The sequence below is a fragment of the Chroicocephalus ridibundus genome, chromosome 1 (assembly GCF_963924245.1).
Source record: "Chroicocephalus ridibundus chromosome 1, bChrRid1.1, whole genome shotgun sequence".
Lineage (NCBI taxonomy): Eukaryota > Metazoa > Chordata > Aves > Charadriiformes > Laridae > Chroicocephalus > Chroicocephalus ridibundus.
This window is the reverse complement of record NC_086284.1, coordinates 67,782,049-67,801,788: the sequence shown is the minus strand read 5'-3', so window position 1 is coordinate 67,801,788 and position 19,740 is coordinate 67,782,049. Positions and strand designations below refer to the sequence as shown.

Here is a 19,740-nt window from a genome sequence, read left to right as displayed (position 1 = left end):
TCATTGTGAAGGGAGACAACAGCTTGAGCCTCAGCAGTGAGCTGGGCTGAATGCCTGCAAACAGCTACTTTTTATTTTACTGCACCATTCTATTTAAAAAAAAAAAAAAAGGAAAAAGCAACATTCGTGAGAGTTCAGTCACTCAAAAAAAAAAAAAAAAACCCACTCTGAAATCTTGGATGTGAAATGCTAAAGCTTCTTCCCTTCCTGGGTTGTACAGAGAAAGATCCCAGCAGAGCCCAAGCTGTCCAGAGGACACAGGGGTGCAGGGTTTGGACAGGAGGCTGCCCAAACACTCCCACGCACGCTGCTCTGGTCTTCCCTCCCCGACCACCTACCTGACTCTGTATCTACTCTCATGGACTCGGGAGCAGCTCACAGAGCCTACATTTCCACCATTTTCAGTAAATATGCCTGGTTAGGTGAAAGACGCCTCCATTTTCATTGAATATGCCAGGTTAGATGAAAGACATTAATGTCCGTTTGCATGTGGAATAGCAGGTTCTGCTAAGGTAGAACTAAGAGACTCATTCTTCTGTCCTATAAATATACTAGTTCATATATACCTGACACAGTTCAGTTACTATTTTACCCTCACATGGATTTAGGACCTCATCTTCATATATTTCCTTAAAAAAAACCCCAACCAAATACAAAAACAAAACCAAAATTTACTCGCATGAATAAGCAGAACAGGAACGTGAAAAGAAACAGGAATGCTTGAAGAGCAGCTCGAGCCCTGGAAGTGAGGAGTTAAGCACGCTTTGCTTCAATTACCTCAGTATTAGCAACTCTAAAAAAAAGAACGTTTGCAATATTTAATGAACCTCTGCAGTGATGTTACGGCCAAATATTATGAAGGAGTTATGAGGAAACTGCAGAGCTAATAGAACTGAATTGAAGCAAGGATTTTTAGAAATGACTTAATCTGGGGCTTGAAAACTGAAAGAACTTTTATCCTTGTTGAAAAACTGCTGGCTCCCTTCACCCAAACATATTTATATAGATATTTAACTGATTTCACTAGTGAACAAGCTAATGTATTCTAGAACAATTTATTTTAAAATGTGAACTGTAAAATTATGCTACAAAGTTTATTAAACTTTCAGGTGTTACATTTTGACATTCTCAGATCTTTCCTTTAACAATGACAGAATGCTACACAAAAATACTGCATTTCATCTGGTGTAGGTCTTTATCTTATCTTGACAGATTATTGCTGGTTAAATTGTAGAGCTGACTTAAAGGCAGGACTCTTCAAGGGAGTGAGAAATTAAGGCTTCACCAAATGGTAATAAAGCTATTAAAAATGCAAACAGCAAACAGCTACACTGTACAGGTTAGACAGCTAATCCAAACTAGCAGTTTAAAAAAGCAGAGCAATTACACTTTTATTTAAATGCAAGGAATATGAGCAAGAATAGAATGAGGTGCCTTGTTTAAATGCATTCTTTTGAATATTTATTAGAAATAATACATGTAGTTAAGCCACTTATCTGATTTCAGTGAATAAGTAAAATGCAAAAGATCAATTTTCATAATTATACTAAAGAAGTCTGTCTTTCATAAAAATCTCATTAATAACACCATTATTACTGAAAAAATATCTCAGTATTATTATTGTTATTCTAATTATCAGCAAAATGCTACTGATAATGTTGTCATAAAATTCCTTTTTAGTATCCTATTAAGGAAGATAGACTAAGTAGTGGTTTAAGTTAAATCTAGATCCTAAGTGGCATTTAAAAAAAAATCTTCTTTGTGTATTTGGATAAAATACATTATGTGTATAATTACAGAAATTACTTCAGGTTTAGCAAACAAGAGATATATAGATAATGCATGCGTGCATACGTATTGTTATATCTATAGAACGATATAGCCAGCTCAGTAGGAAACACCGACGCATGCAAGCATAGTAACAAAATGCTGCCCAAGGACAAAAATAGTTTCTCAGCAAAATTGTAAAGAACAGCCATTTTCACTTATTTGTTATTATCAGAGGGCCTGCCAATACTCACTATTTTTTTAGTGCCCACCTGGATTTAATAAATTGCTAAAAAGCTTGAGGTCGCCTAGAAATTAATAGTAGAAATATTAATATTAGGGCACGTTATCTTACATGGGAAGGAAATTATAGCTGCTCACATCCATTATCCAGCGCGCTTCAAAACTAGGCCAGCGTGGGTTGAAGCACAGAGGAGGGAACAGGAAGGATTTTTGGAGCTGGGACCTGACAGTTTTCCATCCTTACGGCAGACAAGGACCTGGACAGCCAGCACGGCTAGAGAAGAAGAAAATTTATTCCTGGCATGTAAGTCATAATATATGGGCTGGCACTGTGTCCAGGAGCTCCACGCATGGACCAGAACCTTGGCATGTGAGTTCCGAGACAGACAGGACAGTTGGTTCCCCACCCAAAAAGTTGATTAATAAACAATAGTTGTGGTAGCAACCAGCCAATCAAAAACACGTACACAGGCTTCTTTGGGAGGTCTGCAGTAGTGAACAGCATTCTGAAGCAGGAGACACACCTGGAGGATGAAAAGACAGTTGGAAAAGTTGCACAAGTTTTCATGGGAAGGCAGTCTGCAACCCTGCTGCCCTCTCTGAGTTTCCACACCATACAAAAGAAATGTGCCACTGGCAGCATAGCAGTCTTATAGCCCTTATATTTGGGAAGATAATCATAGAATCATAGAATCATAAAACGGTTTGGGTTGGAAGGGACCATGAAGACCATCTAGTTCCAACCCCCTGCCATGGGCAGGGACACCTCCCACTAGACCAGGCTGCTCAAAGCCCCATCCAGCCTGGCCTTGAACACTTCCAGGGATGGGGCAGCCACAACTTCCCTGGGCAACCTGTTCCAGTGTCTCACCACCCACACCGTAATGAATTTCTTCCTAATATCCAATCTGAATCTCCCCTCTTTCAGTTTAAAACCGTTACCCCTCATCCTATCGCTACCCTCCCTGACAAAGAGTTCCTCCCCACCTTTCCTGTAGGCCCCCTTTAGGTATTGGAATGTTGTGACACGTGTTCAGGTTTCTTGAGATTTTCATTGATTTAGATGGTTCTGGCAGCTTCTGGTTCTGCCTTCAGAGGCACAGTGACTTAAATAATAGTGGAAATAAGTTCATTTGATGGTCACGAAGAGGCTGGTGTCTGGGAGGCAATGAAAAGAGTAGGCTTGAAAGATGCTTTTCTGAACAGATCTTGATTATTAATAAATGCATCTCCTTACATGCATAAAAACATATGGTGGGCAGTGGCTGGGCGAATGGATATTTACCAGAGGGCTACTTAAGCAATGCCTACTGGCACAATTAAGAAGGATCTAAGCAAGAGTGCAAGGCTTTTCATGACCAGGGTTGGAAATAAGCAGACGCCTAAGTAGATCACAGACTGGTTTTCTGTTAGGACATGTATTATCTTTTGTTAATTGGTATCACGTTCTGAAAAAAACTCCTGGCAAGTGAAATTTCTCTGTATCTATAGCTTGACTGCCTTCTCCTGTCTTAAAACACTTGAAGCAGAGAAAGTCAAGTAACTTTCAGAAACAACTTTCAGTGTATTGAAATCACTGGATGCAATAGAGATAGTTATCCCAATGTGTCACAGGTGGCATTTACCACTATGCATGAGTGTTAAAGCAAACAGAAACAGCTTTTATCACAGCAGAATGTCATGATCTGCACTTAGGGTTCAATCTTTCCATCCACTATGTGGGCACAAATTGACATGCCTCAGAGAGTAGGATTGAATTCTCCACTTATTTTAGAAAGTGTTCTAAAAATACAATCAATATAGGGGGTTGTAAAAATAACCTCTTTTTTTTTTTTTTTTTACTTGCTAGGAAGAACTGTGCATAAATTATGGCTTTATTTTCTTCTACTTGAGAATTATGTAAGTTGTACGAAAAGCTCAAAATAATTTAATACAACCATTGTGCTTTTGCATCTGTGTGTCTCTAGTGATTTCTTTTTAGCTCCCTTTTTCTTGTCCCCCCTTTCCCTTGTTCTCTGTCTTCCACCCTGTGTCTCTCGGTCTCTCTCTCGGTGACACACACACACACACACACACACGCTCTCCAGTAGCAAGGGCACATGCGGTAGGCAACCCCCAATTTTCCCACTTGAAAGTGTTCCTGTGGCTTCCAGTATGATTTTTCTCAGCTTTTACATATAACCACCTACCTCTGCAAGACAATTGATTTCTGTTGATCTCTTGGGTGCACGCTTAGGGCAGGTTTCACTTAGTCAATCTCTGTCTCCATCCCACTGTTTGGATTTATTGCAGATACTTTATAAGCAGTGGCTAATTTTAAGGAGGAAGAATACAAACAAAATAGTAGTAAGAGCGCATTATCTTCAAGAGAATAACTGTCTCTTTTTGTCTAGCACTATTTCTGCTACTGTAACAAAGCAGATGGTAATTAACCTGGGACCCAACGATTCCTCACATTTGGGCTAAACCCTGCAATTTTCCGGTCCAAAAGCCCTCACTGCATTTTCTTTGGGAAACGGTTAAAACTTTTATAACGGCAAAGCTTCTGTCCCCGAGTCTGCCCGGGAACATGGGGTTCCTGGGGCTGTGTGTGCAGTTAAACCTGAGCTCACAAAACCAGCGACAAAACTCATTCTAACCTGGGTGTGCTCGCACCCTCGCAGACCTTAATTATGTGATCACAAAACTCCCCCCCAAAATCCTACAGATTTTGTCTACAAAGTCGGGCACGGGTGGCATTTTACAATATTCTTTTAGTCTAAACCAACTACTTTAATTTATGTGTCAGAACCTTTATTGCTGTAATCTCTCTTCTCTCGAACATTCACATTAACAAATTGATCAGCCTTGATGTGCTATGTACTTACTGAAAGGAAAATCTTGTTTTCTTTTGGAGATGGTACTTCAGAAGTGTAAGCGCTTAGAAATGTCTTTTAACAAGTTGAATGTCTTATTTGTTTTTCTATCTCCCACACAAAGCCGTACCTACTTCATGTTTTTCCTGTGACCAGTTCTTAAACTGTTTTAAAGCTCATATTCACTCCTCTGTGTGTCAGATCTCTTTTTCTTCTCCTTTTCCTTTTCTTCCCCTCACCTGTCCTTCTTTCCTTCTTTCCTTTTCCCTTTTCCTTTTTCATAGGAATTTGCACTTGTTTGTTGCTGATTCACAAGTCAATAGCATCTCAATAATTCAGTGAGAATAATTTGAAAAAATATTTTCTCAGAAAAATATTTGGAATATATATGTGCATTCAGGTGTTCCCTTTTCACATTTTAATGAGCACAAACACAGAAATAATACTTATAGTAGATATTCATGCTGCAGTGAGCTCCTGAAACATCATCTTTTGTACAGAAGTGCCACAGCTTCTTAAGACTGCTTATATGCATGAAAAATCAAATCTGGACACTTAGACACTTTTGAAGACTTGAAACAAAACATTAGTGAAATAATTGCTGAATCCAGGAAATTACTGCGAAGTGATATGTGACACGTAACGTCTGTCAGTGTTACTGCGGGTGGATGTACCTCGGGCCAGATCGTGGCCAGCCACTGAGCTTTGCAGGAGAGACAGAGGGGGCTTCAGGAGCTAGATAGCATTTTTCTTGCTTAAAATTATCTTTCTGTGCTTTACTGCTGATCTGGCTGCTGTGTCCCTGATCCCAGGATAGGGAAAAATAAGATTTTGTCGTCACTTTATTTTGTAATCACTGGATGTTAGGCTCAGTCCAAAAAAGGCTACTCCAGCCTTTGGAAGTCAGGGCCAACTCGTGACTGCTCCTGCTTTGCTCCACAGAGCAAAATCAGCCTTGGGGAATAGGAACAGAGCACCTTGGATGCACAAAAAGAAGCACTCGCTTCAAAACACACATCAGGGAGTATTTGACAAATCGTCCATTGAAAGTTACAGGGAAACAACATCCATTAATGCTCTCCAAGCAGTCCTTAGACACATCTGTAATCCTTTCTCCACCTGTATTATCATGGACCACAACACTTGTTTCCTTCGATTTCTAAATGTGATGTAACCTTTTAACTCCAAATCTCTTATTTTCTCTGTTATATGCTTCAGGTTCTCCACAACAGTTCCTGTAAATGTCAGCATGGCTCCATATGTAATTTCTCTTCACTCATGGCTGCTGTTAACATAACATTACGCAGAAAAACATATACCCCATCTCTCCAGGCCCTCCACCCCAATTTCTCTCCTAATATTGGAGGTGTATTATGACTTTTATTTCTATTTGGCACTTTAGGGGAAGGGTATGTTTATAATTTTTACAATGCATATGCTTATGTTTAAAGTGTATTTTCTGTCTCTGAGTAGGAAGGCAAATAACCATTATCAGTCACTACTTATTAAATAAAATTGTAGCTAGTAAACAGCCAACTTTAACCATTTTAAAGTCCAGCCATTCAGTTAGTATGACATTCCCATCTAGGAGATATTTACCTTTAAGGAAAATTACAAAAAGAAAGGGTACATGGGAAGGGGAGAGGAGGGACAGAATGATTCATAGGAAGAGTCGTGGCTCCTGCAGAGCTATTCTTTGTTTCACAACACAATCTGCACTGTAATCCTGTCTGCTCAAAAAACAGTGTAAAAGGATCTGTTATTTCACCCCTCATTTACATGGTAAGAGTGTGTTGTGATCCCCAACTGCTGAAGAAAGAAAATACAGTAGCCCAATCTCCTAATTTGACCCCTTTCTTTATGAAAAAGCTTGTTACTGTAAACATTAAGTCTGGCTAATAGTCCTTGAAAACACTGTTCTTTTTGTCATTGTTGTGACAAGCATCAGCCTGCATTGGCTGTGAGATTTGCCCTCACTTCATGGTCCATGGCTCTCTTAAAGCTCACTCTGTCCAGGCCAGTGTAGCTGGCTAGCTGACCCAGCGTGTACATAACTGTGCTGCACAGATATACTTCTGGCATGTCATCTTCATTGGCTTGGGGCTCCTCAAACCACTAGGACTCCTGGGGGAACGCGGTTCTTTTAGCTGCATAAACTTCACAGAATCACAGAATGGTTGATGCTGTAAGCGACCTCCAGAGGTCATCTGGTCTGACACTCCATGCACAGTCCCAGCTCTTTCAGTCTGTCCTCATATGGGAGGTACTCAGTCCTTTAATCATCTTCACAGCCCTTCATTGGACTTCCTCCAGTGTGTCCATGTCTCTCTTGTACTGGAGAGCCCAGAACTGGACGCAGTACTCCCCCTGTGGCCTCACCAGTGCTGAGGAGAGGGAAATGATTACCTCCCTCGACCTATTGGCAATACTTGCTAATGCAGCTCAGGATACCATTAACCTTCTTTGTGACAAGGACACATTGCTGGCTCAAGTTCAAATTGGTGTCCACCAGGACACCCAGGTCCTTTTCTGTGGAGATGCTTTCCAGCTGGGCAGCCCCCAGCATATACTGGTACCTGGTTCCTCCCCAGGTGCAGGACTTTCCACTTCATAGAATCATAGATTGGTTTAGGTTGGAAGGGACCTTAAAGATCATCTATCTTTAGGCCCTGCCATGGGCAGGGACACCTCCCACTAGACCAGGTTGCACAAAGCCCCATCCAGCCTGGTCTTGAACACTTCCAGGGATGGGGCCCCAACAACTTCTCTGGGCAACCTGTTCCAGTGCCTCACCACCCTTATAAGTGAAAAATGCCTTCCTAATATCTAATCTAAATCTACCCTCTTCCGAGTTTGAAGCCACTACATATAGGATAGCATCCTATCACTACATGCTCTTGTAAAAACTCCCTCTCCAGCTTTCTGGTAGGTGCCCTTCAGATATTGGAAGGCTGCTGTAAGGTCTCCCTGGAGCCTTCTCTTCTCCGGGCTGAACAACCCCATTCTTACTTCGCTTTGCTTGTGTGCATGGCTTTTGCTTTTCTTATTAAACTGTCTTTATCTCAACTCATGAGTTTTCTTACTTTTACTCTTCTGATTCTCTCCCCCATCCCACCATGGTGGGAGTGAGCAAGTGGCTGTGTGGTCCTGGTTGCCGGCTAGAATTAAATCATGACACCTCCAAAGACTGTGTGCTGCAAAGGCAGCTGCCCAGATCTTCTGCAGAAGCATAGTCTGTCTGAGCTCCTTGGCACTTCTGCATTGCACATGGACCACCTCAGTCTGCTCGGTTTAAGAGCGCCCAATCAATTTTGATGGAGTGGTATCCAAAAGACAAAGAAGAGGCCTCCTTTGGCTCACACCACATGAACAAAAAGTGAAACAACAGATTCAAACAACATTGATTCCAAAGCTCAGGCAAAAATGCACTCTAACCCTTTTCTGCAGTGCTCCCACAGGGATCAGAGACTCTGACAATGTTTGAACCTATAGCCCGCACAAGGTAGCCCCCTAATACTAGATCCATGCATCACTCAACTGGCACATTCTTCATCCATCTTGCCGATGCTGTAAGAGGAATACCACTACGTGGTTCTTAGCAAGAGGGTATACAAGAAGGTGAAGGACTTCAGCTTCATGATTAGGCTCCCACTGAGGAGTGCACAGTCTTAGCAAAAAAGGTTTTGTTTATTTTTGAGGGAGAAAGAGAATGCCTTTTCCAGGACTTAGGTGGCATTTAGATCCCTTTGAATGCATTTAGACCATAAAGTATCTCAGGCAAGGGATTAGTCACCAAAATTTCCAGACTCAAGGTTTCTAAAGGTGTTTGAAAGCTAACTTTGGGCAACTAACAAACTCAGGCTGAACAGTGAGGCACCCAGTGTTTTGGGCAGTTACTGAGGAGTAGAGGAAAAATAGCCTTGGACACCCCAGGATGTTGCCTAAAGCATTAATCGACACTCACTGGAGAGCAGTGCTGTGATCACTTGTTCAAACTCTGGCGGTTTCTCAGTCTAAAACGAAGATCATAGAATCATAGAATCATAGAATCTTCATGGTTGGAAAGGACCTTTGAGATCATCAAGTCCAACCATACACACACAAAAAAAAAAAAAAAAACAACCACCCACAAACAAACAACCTACAATCTCTGCCACTAGAGCATGCCCTGAAGTGCCAAATCTACACGTTTCTTAAACACCTCTAGGGATGGTGACTCAAGCACCTCCCTGGGCAGGCTGTTCCAGTGCCTGACCTCTCTTTCAGTAAAGTAATTCTTCCTAATATCTAACCTAAACCTCCCCTGCCGCAGCTTCAGACCATTTCCTCTGGTCCTGTCATTATTCACCTGGGAGAAGAGGCCAACACCCACCTCTCTCCAACCTCCTTTCAGGTAGTCGTAGAGGGCACTGAGGTCTCCCCTAAGATAGCCCTTGCCATTACTTGGTGGCTTCAAGAACTTCATCAGGTATTGCGTTCACACCAGTGCTTATGCTGGATTCACGCGGTATTTATGATGCCATTACAGAACAGTTGCCATTGTAATATATGTTCTGAAAACTGGCAATGAATCTCATCTGGCTATGTCCAAATGAGGTAGAACAATCTGATGTCAAGTATTTTTTACTTCTGTTAACCAGGTATATTGAAGACAGATTTACTTTTTATTTTTCACTGAAATCTTCTTGAAGTGGGATTTTATGATGCCATTTGTATTAGCATTATATTTTACAGCTTCCTGTTTTCATTGCTATATAAAGAGAGAGGTTTCCTACTTATGAACTAAAAAAGATGCATTGTAGTTTTTCCTATTCCAGATAAGGTATTGGCAAGTTTATTCGAACACAGAAGGGAAGATAAATGCACTCTGTATCAAGGTCAAAGTAAGCGTATGATAATTTCAAGTGTTGACAATTTAAAACATGTTCTCTAATGCTGCTAAGAAGTTTTCCTAAATAAGTAGCTTCTACTAATATTGTGCTATGCTACTCGTACAATAATGCCTAAGACCCAATAAAGGCCTAAAAAGAATATAAAAATTTCTTAAATAACCATGAGTCAAATTTTCCACCTATGCAGACCTTTAGATGTTAATGGAGCTTCACAAGTGGTAATGCAGATTATTAGACCTAGTCGCATCTACAAGACAACCCGAAAAAATACAGTCGCTAAGGTGAGGCTGCTGGCTAATATATTTCCTTGAAACTTTAGTTATACAACTCTGAAAAATAGCCTGCTGAGCAGAAATCGAAAACATAATGGGAAGACTCTAGGAGCAACAACTGAGGAAAGCAGAAACTGAAATTTTATCTAAACTCAGATTTTAAATATTTAGATTGTTTTTAAATCTAAACTATCCTTTTCTGCTGATTTTTTTTACAAACGTTCAGGAAAGCAAAATACTCTTTATTTTTCCTGTATATAATTCAAGCTTATGGATGTAGTATATCTCAGATGGCAAGACCGCTTATCCTCTCAGTTTTTCCCAGAAGCAGTTTCACAGTAAGACGTAGACTGCTGGGACAAAGAAGTACCCTGTTCATCTTTAAACCACAGAAATCCCATCAGGTTTTCTTCTTTCATATCATATGCTATTTAAAGCCCACTCTAAAATCACGAATAAACTAGAAAATGAAGCCAGGCTTCATCCGCCTCCCAGAATCTGCTGGATGCTCACCAGCTTGTGCATGAATGCAACTTTTGAATACCAACTGCAGCCTCTGAGGAAGACAGTCACAAGGAGCTGACTGCCAGGCTTGGGTTGGACCCTGTGCACCCTTTTTGGTGTCGGGTTCACACCGACACTTCAGTTCTTGAGGACTCTGCAAAGGATCCTCATCCCTGCGTTCGTTTGACTTATTGACACAGGGCTATCACCAATAAAAGAACCACAAGTCTACGTTTTACTGAAGGCCATGACTTGCAGATTTTCTTTCTCAGACATATATGTGGATATATTGCTACTAGTAACTCACATCCTGTTGTTTCCCTGCACGCCCCAATTTTGAGGACAGTGACCTGAAATCCCTCCCTATCCCATCTCCACAGAGGGAGCAGACTTTATTCCTGCTCCCTCAGAAAAAGGCACATTGCAGGTATCTTCTACACATAGCCACTTTTCCCCCAGTTACATTGAATTTGTCTCCACTGGCACCCTGTAATAGCACAGCAGCTCATACAATATCTTGACTACTTAAAGAAACTTCCCTCTCTCCCTGACTGCTGCCTCCCTCAGCCAAGCTCACCTACTGCCTTCATTTCTGGGCAGCAGAGAAAGAGAACGATGTACTGATGGTACCCACGAGAGGAACACGTGCCTGTCTCTGTGGCCTTCAGCGTTTGTTGCTTCTTCTTGTTCGCCTGTTCACTCTTGCAGGGATCTAGCTCTGTCTTCTCCAGATCAGAAAATGTAGAGGGACCCACAGTCAGTGGCAAATGTGTGTGGCAACCTCAACAGTGCAGCCAGAATCAGCCTTCTGAGGATGCAAGGCACAGATCCTTCCAAAATAGGGTGAATTTTGCTGTAGCCGCCTCTAAATCTTCCTCCTTCCCTGGCCTAGGATTCCATGGAGTTGTTGCTATTGCCTGTCCATAAATTGGAGACTGGACCCAACGTAACTCAGTTTGTGAACGTATTAATACATGTTTTTAGTTTGGGGGGGAGCACAGTGAGGAACAGCACCATGGAGCAAAGATTCTGCCAAGCACCAAGCAAAGCCTTGGTAGCTCTGCATTTATGCAAAACTGACAAAACTGTGTGGGCATCATTTTCATAACCACGTATTCCCAAGGAACCCCTCCTGAGAGGCCTGGGGAGCAAACAAAGATCTGGTCTTGGCATTCAGGAGGACTTAGAGATATGTGTCACATGCAATTACTAGCATTAGTAGATGCCATTGCCATGTACTTATATTACTATGTTTTATACTTATATTATATAATTTATAACTTTTCTTAATATTTTAATGACTCAAAAATGTGAAAGATGTGCCAGAAAAAGCCCAAAGAAGACACGATGTGCTACTTCCCCAGAATAGCATAAAGTCTAAATCTGATGGGAAACAAGCAACGTGCTGAGAAATCAAAGAAGACAGGAAAAGGAACAAGAGGGGAAAAGAAGCATTGGGACCATGGATCTAATAAGAAATCCATATAATGAGTCCTATCAAGGAGATATTGACTGCTTTCTCAGCTGTTCCTCCTTACTTGTTCTTCTTAAAATGGAAGAGAATTATGAAAAAACAGAGAGTGAAATACTTAGAGCATCTGGGAAATAACATTCCTGGTATAAAGGCTGGTCTGGGAGACTGAGTATAGGTGCTTGCGAAAAAGGAAGATAAAATGGATATTGGATCTGATGTCCACTGGGGAGCAGAGAAGGAAGGAGACAACAGGGATAGCGGGTGGAAGCAAACATGGCCATTGGCAACAGTTTCATATTCTGACAGTTTCCCAGGTTATAACATTCAGTTTTGTTCTCACTGGCAATAACTCAGCCATCTTCATAAAAAAAAGAATACTTTTTGATGAAAAACCCCTTGCTCAACAATCATTCTGACCAGCTGTCACAGTTTCAGTTGGGATAGAGTTGACTTTCTTACTAGCAGATGATACAGTGCTATGTTTTGGGTTTGGAATTAAATAGTGCTGGCAATGCACTGATGGTTTGGGTTATTGCAAAGCAGTCAAGACCTTTTCTGCTCCTCACACCACCCTGCCAGCAAGTAGTCTGGGAGTGCACAGAAAGTTGGGAGGAGACACAGCTGGGACAAGTGACCACAACTGAGCTAAAGAATATTCCATGTCATATGACATCTGGGGGAAGAAGAAGCGGGGGGGGGGGGGGACATTCAGAATGATGGCGTCTTGTCTTCCCAAGTAACTGTTACGTGGGATGGAGCCCTGCTTTTCGGGCTGAACACTTGCCTGCTAATGGGAATTAGTGAATGAATTCCTTGTTTCGCTTTGCTTGCGTGTTTGGCTTTTGCTTTACTTATTAAGCTGTCTTTATCTCAACTCATGAATTTTCTCACTTTTAGTCTTCTGATTCTCTTCCCCATCCCACCACGGGGGGAGTGAGTGAGCAGCTGCGTGGTCCTAGTTGCTGGCTGGGGTTAAACCATAACGCTATCCTTAGCAGGGAGGTTAGAGAAAAGGCAGGAGCCGAGCGATGCAGATCCTCGAACGCACAGAGAGAAAAGGTTTGATTTCACAGGCAACAGACAGGTCATGGGGTGAGACATGGATTGAAGAACGGGTCAGATGGGTGAAGCAACTGTGAGAGAGGAGTTTCAGAAAATACGAAATACGTAACTATCAGAGTAACAGGCATGTAATAAACTAAAAGAAAACATCATAGTGTGGAATATAATATTGCCTTGTTGGAAAGGACTATTTTAGTCTCAGAACACATAGACAAATGGGACTATGAGAATTATGGCAGTGTTTGTTGAAAATCTGAGCCATTAAAAGGTGAATGAGGTGGAGAGACCAAGCCGCATTTCTAGGAAGGCCCAGCACGTGGCAGAGACACAGAGATGCTTTTATAGCCCAGTAAAACTGACTGATGGTCTATAACAGGGACTGCTGGGGAGGATGGGAGGGTATTTAGTAGAAAAATGTGTCAGTATTCTGTCATGTAGTAGATGTCGGGAGAACTGAAGTTGATCCGCAGAATACATTTTAAGATAACAGAAAAAGCAGTGATTATGCAGGCATATTAAAAAATAGCGATAGTAGAAAGTTCTGAACTGTTTTGTTCTTTTTCTACCTCAGAACAGAGCAAAGAAATATTTGAGAATAAGACTTTTTTTTTGCAATACTCATGAATAAGAATTAATATTAAATTGGTCCAAAGCTTGTGACTTCACAGTCCTAGGAACAGCACAGCAGAAAACAACTTAAAATCTGAAATATTCGTTATAACTGCAGGTTTAAAAAAAAAAAAATCTTCTCTTTTTTCTGAGGGAACCAAGGGCCCAGGAGTCTTGAACTTCCGATATCCCATATTAAGCTTGAGCTGGGTAGGCTTGTGTTTGCCTACAAAGAAAATGGGAATCTATTTCCCAGTGAGAAAGCAGAAATTAATTCATAATTCCACCCCCCTATTTATTAGTTCCACTCACCCAGTAATGGGCAAGAAACAACCCTGTGTGACTTGGAGGACTGGTTGCTCTGGGAGAGTGGCAAGCGATGACTAGTGAAGGCACAGATCCAGCATGCAATAGGCTGAAATTGGCTGAAATATGTTCCCAGCAAGTATTTCTCGAATACTTATAAATAACAACAAAATACAAAAAAAACCCCAACACAATCCTAAACTGTTCCAATCGGTTTGTTAAATAATAATAGGCCATCATTTGCTGAACATACTGTTTGCCATCAACTGTTTGTCTGTCCCTCCCGCTGATGGGAGAGAACTCCGGCTGAGTGGACAGATGTTTCTTTCTGCTAACTTTGACAACACTTGGGTCTGTAGTCCTTGACCAGAGGAACTAATTAAGTAATAAAATCAGCTCTTTGTAAGACAGGAAGAAAGAAAGGGTGGAAACCACTGAAGAACTTGAGGCACTGATTAACTCACAAGTGTTTCCTGTATAATGCAAATCATTAATGCTTAATGCTCTCTGAGAGTAATAAACCAGAATCGTAAGTATAACAACAATATCACGACCCATATATGAATCCTACAGGATCCTAGGACATCTTTCTTTCTTCACGAATTGTTTGATCTTTTAGAAGAATTGTTTTAGCTTCTTATTTACTAATCTTTAAATTTTGACGCTATACATTGCAACGGAACTTAGCTGGCAGGTTCTTTGTGGTGTGGGGAATGGAGAAATAAAATTAAGAAAACGGCCGTCCTCAAGTACCAAAATGTGGAAAACTTGCCAGAATTAGCACAAATGCAGACTACGATCAGCCTAATGTTAAATGAACACTCGCTGTACCTTTCCTCTGCCTGCTAAACTACTAATTGGTGTGCTTCTGATGAATAAAAGGGCTGGTATTTCAGCCATGAACTCACTTCGCCACTGCAGTTTACCGAGAGCCCCAAGCTGCTGAGCTCATTACAGATCCCTTCGCTGAACTGGTTTTACAGGCAATTTTGTGAAGGGGCAGCATCAGAGCTAGCCCACTGATTGGGACTCCATTGGCTCAGCGGGGCTCCAAGAGTTCAGGGGAGAGAGCGCTGCACTGAGCTAAAAATACGTCGTTGCCTCTGTAGTGCCGGGAAGATTGCCTGGCTGTGCTAATTGAGAGGGACCTAGAGATCTGGGTGGTATTTTAGGCTAATCTCGAGGTGGGACCTCTGCAGCATGTATGTGGCTCTGAATATAATCTCCTTCGGCACTGTCATTTATACCATTGCAGGCATTTACAATCAGAACCATCCTTGATTGACTCGTGGCTGTGCCTGCACCCTAGACTCATCTTGCAGGAGCGAGGGGGGGATGAGGGAAGGTGAAATGGCTGTGCGCTGAACTGACTTGTGAAACCGGGTCACAATTTTAGTGCGGCAACGAAGTTGTAAAATGGGAGAAATTACCCTGACAGCACCGGGGCTTAGGGCTGTCACACAGATATAGCCTTCCTCAGAAATTGGCTTTAGAGTTGCACAACAGAAAAGGTTTTCTTAAACACCCTCTTGTCGGGATTTGTTTTTCAGTCCTGCCTTCTTTCTCCCTGTAGTCTTGTTTTTAATTCTCTGAACAAACAATGTAGCCCTGATCTCAGCCACCCCCTAGCTTACCTCAATTTAGAGCACAAAACCCCCATGTTCGGAAACTGGGGTGGTCAGAAGAGTCTGTGTTTCTGCTCATCCCACCTGGACGTGGTAAGGTGGAAGGAAACAGAGGAGAGAGAAAAAAAGGAGCATAAGAGACAGTGACAGACTGAGAACTTGAGCAAAACCAACAGAAGCAGAAGCAGCAGTAAAAATCCTGACAGAAAAAGCTAGAAGAAAAACTCAGTCATGGCAAAACTGAGAAACTGAGCATTTTTGCTTAAATAACACATTGAACTATCTATTTGTTTGTCTGTTTGTTTAAACAGATACACAGTTTTACATGGGTATTGCTTGCTTTACTGGTCGGACGTATTTCAGCAAAACAGAGAAAAGTAGAATATTTCACTCCTCCAAATTTGACGTTTTGGTTTGGTTTTTTTTTGTTAGAGCCACTTCATAAAATACCAGCGTGACTGGGTGAGAAATGCCAAATGCTCACTGCGTGAAATATCTGTGTCACAGACCAGTCTACCGACTGTCAATTACTGGCTGGAATACCTAAAATAAGTTTTATAAGCCTCTTCACATGACATAGCAACATTTTCACAAAGCAGTTCTGCTAGAGATCCTATAGCAGGTATGGATATAACAACATAATTTTCCAAAGAAAATGCACTTATGATAAAATTTAAAGTGTTGCTTTTGCTGCCCAGGCAAGTGCTTTATAAACTTTGCTGGGATCGTTGCTTTGCACAGTATCAGTCCTCCCACTGTGTTTTTGGAGTGACCTTAACATTGGACACAAACGTTAGGCAACCTTCCAAGAGCAAGATGAAGGATGGTGCCCTCACCCAACGCAACATGGAAAATTTTAGGATGTTAATCCGTATTTACGAATAAATAAAAGGAGGAGTTTTCTAGGTTATGAAATGATTCCTCTTGTCAGGCTCCAACACCTATATTTAGAAACCCATATGAAGAGGCTGACGTTTATAAGTGCTGAAGGCACAAATACTTTTTATTTTCCCATTAAGCCCCTGTCCCTAAAGCTCTAACCCTGAAGTACCAGCTGATATGTCACCTTTTTTTTTCCCAGCTGTTGCTATTTATTTCTAATGCCTTTATGACTAATATAATTCTGAGAAGAAATTAACATAAGTCACTACTCCAGGTTTAAAATAGTCTTAATTTCATGTAACTGCTTGAGAACACCTTGCTATAAACCTAGAGGATGTTAGGAAAGATTTCAGAGGAGAGCAAGTAGCGTGATTAAAAGACTGGAAAGCATTATTGACAGTGCATGTAGAAGCAAGGGAAGGTACTCAGTCTCGATAAATCATATTAAAGCCTAGGTTAAGGGGTGACTTGATCATGTAATCATCTATTTGGGGGCAGAAGGATGCCTGTAGAGGACTCTTCAGTCTAGCAGACAAAGGAATACGTATTACACTGCACCTGGAAGTTCAAACTAGACAAATTCCAACTTAAAAAAAAGGCCTAAATGGTTAATGGTGATGGCAACTAACCACTGAAATTGTCTACCGAAGGCTGTGATGGATTTTTCATTCTTGAAAATTCTCCACATAAAACACGTTTCTAAGGTATACTCCAGTTTAACCACAGCTTTTGAGTTGAAAGAGGGATTAATGCGGGAAAGATCAGAGGCATTCATAGACCTAGCACCTATAGTACTCGCTGCATCAGTAAAATGTAATACATAGCACAGCAGCGGGCCAGTCGTTCCATTTTACTGCTCAGCTAATTCTATCCCGAGAGTTTCTGGCAACACTTTATCCAAGGTTCTGCACAAAACCATCACTGATGCAGAACAACAAAAGAGAGTTGCAGGTACATCCTGATTTCAGATCTACGGAAGTCAATAGAAAAGAGTCCAGCTGACTTTGGTGGGATTTGGTCCAGGGTCTTACTTAGGATTTGAGAAAACAGAAAAAAAAATTGTTTTCTGGCCTTATCTGTAAGTGCGTAAAGGCTTAGAATATTTCTAAAGGCTTAGAATCCTTCTAATTACCATGGGGTTCATTGTGTCAGGCAGGTAAATTTTCTGTGATCTGCCGGGTATAAAGCTGGGGATAAACTTATCTTGGGGATTTCAGCAGGAGAGTTTCAGCCCTATCATCAAAGCTAAAAGTTATTTTGTCTCTAGGAAGCCATTTCTGCATTGAGTGTACAAACTGAGTCTTGGAATTTACTTTAAAATGTTAAAAATAATGCTGGGTATGGGAATCTTGTCATCATTCTTTACCAAATGAGGTACAGAATGTACTTTTGCTTCCATTTCTGTTTTCCTGGTCATACAGGGTGATCCACCAACTTTAAAATTTTGAATATTTTATACTTTTGATTGAATTTCATTCCAAACTCCGAGTATATAAAAATTAATAATCACAGACTCAAATTTCTGGGCTCTGTAAATAAATATAATCAATAAGTGAAATTAAGGAAAGGGAAAAAAAACACTTTTAAGAGCAAGATCTCACAAGTTCTCTCATTCCACTGGAAGTGTAAACTCTCCTTTTACTGACAAACTCAGAATTTTTTAGATTTCACGGTGTCAACTTTTCCTAGCACAGGGAGACAAGCTGCATTCATACAGTGAGTGACCTGATAAATTCTCTTTAAACTTAAAGTCATGCTAAAGTGAGATCTGGACAATAAATTCGTCGAAAGATGCCTAGCGTATAGTGGTAGAAAATAGCATCTTGAATGCATTAGCACGTACAAAGATCGCTTTTTAAACCCGGTTCATTCTCTGCTAATGGGCTCCTGGTGGAATCTAGATGCAAGAGGCATCTTTTATTAATGTTTTCCGGAACAATAAAAAATATAAAGCCCAGTATTTGTTTTGCCATCGGGTCCTGCGTTTTTCACCCAGCTGAAACACTCACCGCGTATGGAATGCCCAAGAAAGATGGGAAGGAGCCATAAATATTAAGTGATTGTATAATGGTGAGCATGCTGCAGTTCATCTGCAGTGGTGAAGGCAAGACCTGCACATTAAGTTCCCACTCCTGTGAGTTATAGGTCATTTGCTCATTAGTGAAGTGACTAATCCAGTAGTGAAGAGGATGTCTAGTGAAAATAAATTGCATTATACTACTGACTGCCGTGATGGATTCTTTATATGCTCTTTGTGTTATCGTTCAGAGGACCCCTTTTACCCAACCCTTGGTGTTGCAGCCGTGTTATAAGGAATTTTATCAGAGCGAACAGGAGTCTTCGTAAGGCAAGAAACAATAGAACAAGCAGGAAATAAATAATAACTAGATAACCAGGAAACAGCACTAACACAATAGATGTTCGGTCATTAGTTTAAACTGTCACATTTGTCCTGAAATGATCAGAACAACCACGGTGAAGCTGCAACAGCGAAGTTTACAATAAATCCACGCTTACGCATTTTGAAGGCCACTTCAGGAGAGTTAAAGGAGTAAATAGGGAAATAAGGGTCTAAACTTGACGTTGAAAGTAGGTGAGCCGGAAAATGTTTTCAAGCATTTAAATTCCTTAAAATTTTCAAAGCACTTACCACTGAAAGGAAACATTGCTTCACTTACCCGCCATTTATAATGACCTAACACTAATACGATAATCTAGATGGGACGCTTAATTATGGTGGGGTTTCTTTCCCCACATATTGTCTTCCCAGACATGGTTTAATGAGGCAAGTCTTGTCCTGCCGTTTCAGTTCACTTAAGTGGCATGAGATAGTTCCAACATATGGACATACCTTTCTGACACTGTCTGATCACTGCTCAGATTTTACTGGCTATAGATTATTTAACCAGACTACACTGATTCCGGATAGTTGGATTAATAATATTTATGGAAACTCCATAAACTCTGAAAACTGAAGTCATTTAAGGGAAGATTTTGCTATAATTCAGCACATACAGGATGAAGAAAATCGATGCGCAATTTTGTTTGCTTTGTTACCTGTTAATGCTTACCCACACATAAGGGTTTTGCGTTATGCGTGTAGCATTCTGACTGTTACTTCCACCTTGAGTTCTCCTGTATACCTCTTCTGTTGGACATGCTGCAGAGCAAATCTACCAGTTTCTAAGTAAAACAACCTCTAACGGTAAGCCGCAAAGTTCTGCGTGCTGCGCTTTGCAGATCTCAGAA

At 41.1% G+C, this 19,740-nt stretch overlaps 1 long non-coding RNA gene across 3 annotated transcripts in view; it reads right to left on the bottom strand.

The window, feature by feature from the left end:
- Nucleotides 1-1,708: 1,708 nt before the first annotated feature.
- Nucleotides 1,709-19,740, bottom strand: part of LOC134516955 (uncharacterized) — a 51,123-nt gene continuing 33,091 nt past the window's right edge. For all 3 annotated transcript variants that reach the window (XR_010071506.1, XR_010071507.1, XR_010071508.1), the window contains exons 3-5: nt 15,619-15,693; nt 4,200-4,320; nt 1,709-2,534 (exon numbers count right to left, since the gene is read on the bottom strand). This is a non-coding gene — a long non-coding RNA (uncharacterized LOC134516955). The remainder of the gene's footprint in view (nt 2,535-4,199; nt 4,321-15,618; nt 15,694-19,740) is intronic.